Raw genomic sequence first — 4,759 nt, forward strand, 5'->3', positions numbered from 1 at the left:
GGGACCTTCCGTGGGCAGGGCGTCGCTTCCCTCGTCCCCAAAGATAAGGCCCCACCCCGGCCCCACACGCCCGCGTCTTCCTTCCCGGAACCCCTCACCCAAAGCCTCGGTTTCCAGCCCGGCACCCCCAGAGCCCAGCTTCACCCCCGCTCTCCTCCTCCTCGCTGCCTCCCCGCGGGGCTCTCCCCACGCCTCCACCCCCATCCCCCCACCCTCATGCACCCGCCCCGGAGGGCATGCCCGGCCCTGGAATGGGGGGGCACCCCAGCCTCTGCCAGCCCTCTCGCCCCAGCTCCCAGGCAACCGGGCGACGTGAGCGCTGAACGCTCGCTCCCCTCGGCATGTGCAGCCCTGGAGAGCCGGCAGCGTGGACGGAGCACCAGGAACGTGGCCGGGACGCGCACGTGTCAGATCCCGCCATGGAGCTGTTTCCAAAACACACAGAGTCAAAGTAACTCTGAGTGATTAAAGCGTCTGAAACGTCGGAAACAATTCCACGTATCAAAGACTGAAAAAACCGAGGAGCGAGATTTACGAAAGTTTGACACCCAGTGTGATCCTTTGCTATGAAACTGTTCTATCAGACGCCAGTGCTTTACTTCCTGAATACATTAATCAAAATTCAGACTGGCTACCTACAGCTAACCAACTCATCGGAAAAGACCCTGATGCTGGGAGAACTTAAAGGCGGGAGGAGAAGGGGACGACAGAGGATGAGACGGTTGGATGGCATCACTGACTCAATGGACATGAGTTTGAGTAAACTCAGGGAGATGGTAAAGGACAGGGAAGCCTGGCCTGCTGCAGTCCATGGGGTCACAGAGTCGGACGACTGAAAAACAACCCGCAGTCAGCATTTGCCCAGAGTGTCCAGCTGTCCTGCATGCCTCCACATGCTGGGAACTGTGACCAGCTCTTCCTCGAGGACTCCTGGAAACACGTCCAGAGTTAAAATGTGCGGACCTTTGACCCTGTCTTTCTGAGAATTGTTTTTAAGAAAATAATTGTGCAAAGATGTGTATGGCAGGAGCCTTTGCTATAATGATGAAAAAAAACTGGCAAAAAGGCCCCCGGAACCCGGCTAGTGGAGGGGATAAACGGTCTCCCCACAGGGTGGGGTGGGTTCACTGTGTGCGTGTGGCCAGGAAAGCTGCCCCTGGGTTCCAGAAGGTACAGCAAGATCTCAGCTGTGTTTGGACGGGGCGGCAGTTCTCAGCCAGGGCCGGGCTCCCACACCACCCTCACCCCCCGGGGACACGGCCACATCTGGAGACGCTGTGGGTGTCCCGACTCCTGCATCTGGTGGGTGGACAGCACCCTCCTACGAAGTACGTCCCCCTCAGAGTCCAGGTTGAGAGACCCCAGACCACAGCCTTCAGGAGTCTGAAAGTCTGCCGGTCGCACCATTAGCAAAGCCGGAATCCGAGATGCAGGGATGAGAGTGGAGGGCTCCAATGAGACTGACTCTCTACATGTTTGAATTTTCAATAAATTACTGTTTTACGTGAGAGGAGATTTGTCTCCAAAACGCTGCTGTGTGTCCATTTCCCTCAAGGCTCCTACTCAGGCACGATACACTGCTTCACGTGACCCCCGAGCTCTTCTTCCAAGGCTCGTCTCTGCCTGTTCGGATGAGAAGGCCGTGTGCTGAGGCTGTTTGCTTTCCCCCATTCCACTGGCTTCGCTGGGCTGTAATTCACATAACCGTGCAGTCCACTCAACCTAGAGCACACAGTTTGATGGTTTCAGCACCTTCAGAGTCGTGCAGCCGACTCCACCATCTCACTTTAGAACATCCTCATCATCCCCAAAAGAAGCTTCGTTCCACACTGCCCCCAGCCCTGGGCAACCACACACCTGCTCTGTCTCTTTAGATTCGTCTCCTCTGGATATTTCATAAACAGAATCATACAACCTGTGGCCTCGTGGGACTGGCTTCCTTCACTTAGCATAATGCGTGCAGGGTGCACTCACGTTATAACTCGGATCAGAACTCCAGTCCTTTTTGTGGCTGAATAATATTCCACTGTGTGGATAGACAACATGTTGCTTATCCATTCACCTGCTGTCGGACATCCGCTGCTGGGCTGTGTTCTCCTTTCGGCTACGGTGGATGACGCTGCTGTAATCGTCCATGTACAGGTCTCCACAGGAACGTGTGTTTTCATTTCTCTTGAGCACACGCTCCAGTGGCATGGTGCTGCTGGGTCACGAGGTAACGCCGTGTTTAACCTTCCAGTGAACCATGGGCCTGTTTTCCAAAGCAGCTGTGCTCGCAATGCACAACACCCCCATTTCTCCGCCTCAGACACATCCTTCTGCTCTTAAACAGGAACGTTCCAGGAGTGCAGGCGCTTCACAGCAGCCGCCCCACAGACGCTGCAAGGAGAAAGCACTGGCTACCTTGACAAATCTGTGCACATAAACGTGGAAAGACTGGGTAAAATGGGCACTCTCCTAGGAAACATAATTTACCAAACTAACCAGGGGAGAGATCTAAATAGAATAATTGCCAGAAGAAAGAGAAATTCATTAAGCAGCAATGTTCCAAAAAGTACGAGACCCAGGCAATGTAACCCAGGAAGTCTGCCCAACCGCCGCCCCCCTAGAAAAGGATCGTTCCAGCATCATTCAGAGTCTTAGAGCGCACAGAAAAGCTCCGATCTCGCCCAAAGCAAGCACGATACCGATGTCAAAATCCAACCTCTGTTGTGCAGAAAGGTGGCTCTTTTCTATGAAGATCCACGCAAAAGTCCCAAATAAGATGCAAGCAAGCGGGTTCTAACCTGTCTGCATACTTGAAACACCACACTCCATAAGGAGCAGGGCTTACTTCAGGGGCAGTTACTGGCATAGCTCACAGATTTGGTGAAGACATTTGATGAAATGTAACATTCATTCTCACTTAAAGTTTAAAAACGAAATAGAAAAAAGTTTTAATGAAGTTTTAATGAAACAAATAGGTAGAAACCCCTGTCACATGGTAGAGACACCTATCTCAGCCCCACTCCAGAATCGTGCTTGATAGGGAAACACATACCTTTGTCCCCAAGACCTAACCAAGACAAAGCCTCCATCGCCCTATGTTTGGTGAGAGAAGCATGCATGAGACACGCATGAAGCACGCATGTTGCCGTGTCCCATTCCTTGCGACCCCATGGACTGTAGCCCACCGAGCTCCTCTGTCCATGGGATTCTCCCGGCAAGAGTACTGGAGTGGGTTGCCATGCCCTTCTCCAGGGGATCTTCCCCACCCAGGGATCAAACCCATGTCTCTTCATCTCCTGCACTGACAGGCAGATTCTTTACCACTGGAAAGCCTGAGAATAAACCAGGGGCATTCAAACTGAAAAGAGAAAGGTATACTAGTACTATTTTCAGATTATATGATTGCATACTTGGAGAAATAAAATCAACTAAATATTGTTATAAACCAGAGGAGAATCTTGCATGATGACCAAGTCCAAAAATGCTATATAGGAATCTGTAGCTTTCATCAATACCCCCAATAAATAATTGTAGAAGATAAAATAGAAGATCCCACCTGAAATATAAGCAGCAAAAGCTGATAAAATCCTAAAGAATAAACTTATGGAGACACGTACAAATTCTACATGAAGAAAATGTTTAAATACATCTGAGAGATACAGATATGTTTTGAACAAATAAAAAGTCAGTCTGTGCCCTTGTGTAGATATGTTCAACGTCATAAAGATGTTCTGTTCTCCACGGCTTCATCTAAAACATTAATATGATTCCAACAAAAACTTCAGTAAAACATTTGGAACAGAAGAGGAAAAGTTTAAACTAAGACATGTCGCGAGGCATCACTTGAAGATGAGGAGGTCCATCACATGTGTAAGCAGGTAGGTGCTGGACGACGCAATCTTGGGACCCACCCCAAACACATGTGACCACGTCGTGTATGCAGAGGCGGGCTGTTCGGCATGTGACAGGGTGTGCTGGGACAGATGGAGCCGGCTGGGGGACGGCTGAGATACGGATCTCACATCTGACACCAGAGAGGTCACAGACATTAATACAATGGAAGCATGAACGTTCGAAGGACCCGTGGGAGAATGTCACGTTTCCTCATCTCAGGGTGAGGAAGGCCTTTCTTCACAAGGCAAAATCTGAGGCCACAAAAACAGTGTGGTACAAAGTAACTGCCTGGGGGGACTTTTCTCATTTAGGATGGAAGAGGTGGTGGGGAACACCACTCCCCCGTGACGTGAATAAGCCTTCAGAGTCATCATTGTGGGGTCCCTGGGGGCAGAGGTGGAGGACAGCCAGGGGGATCCAGCGGACAAGACCACCTTTGGCAGAACAGCCAAGCTGGGAACACAGAATGACTGGTGTTTCAGCAAGCTCTGAGGACCCCGCAGGGGCTGGCGTCCATTTGGAAGCCCAGGAGTCCAGACCCAAGGGCACGTGCGCTAGCGGCTATACTTTCTTAGGTCCTGGGGGCCGCCCTGGGGCTGGAGAGCCACCCCGCGGGCAGGGGGGTGTCCAGCCAGCCGGGTGTGGGGTCAGGCTGCGTCTGCTGGCAGGCAGGCATCTTCTGAGGCAGGGAACAGGGACCCTCCTGCCTTCGGGAGTGGGATGCGGTTCAGGTAAACCCTGCCTTGGGTACCCAGGGGTGGGGAAACAGGCAGAGAGCGCCCTGGAGGCCCGGCACGTTCCGTCTTGGGGAGCAGGTCCTGCGTCTGCCGTTTAGGTTGGGGGACCATGAAGGCTAAGTGTCCGTGTGGACAGAGGG

The sequence above is a fragment of the Oryx dammah genome, unplaced genomic scaffold (genome assembly GCF_014754425.2).
Source record: "Oryx dammah isolate SB20612 unplaced genomic scaffold, SCBI_Odam_1.1 HiC_scaffold_28, whole genome shotgun sequence".
Taxonomy (NCBI): domain Eukaryota; kingdom Metazoa; phylum Chordata; class Mammalia; order Artiodactyla; family Bovidae; genus Oryx; species Oryx dammah.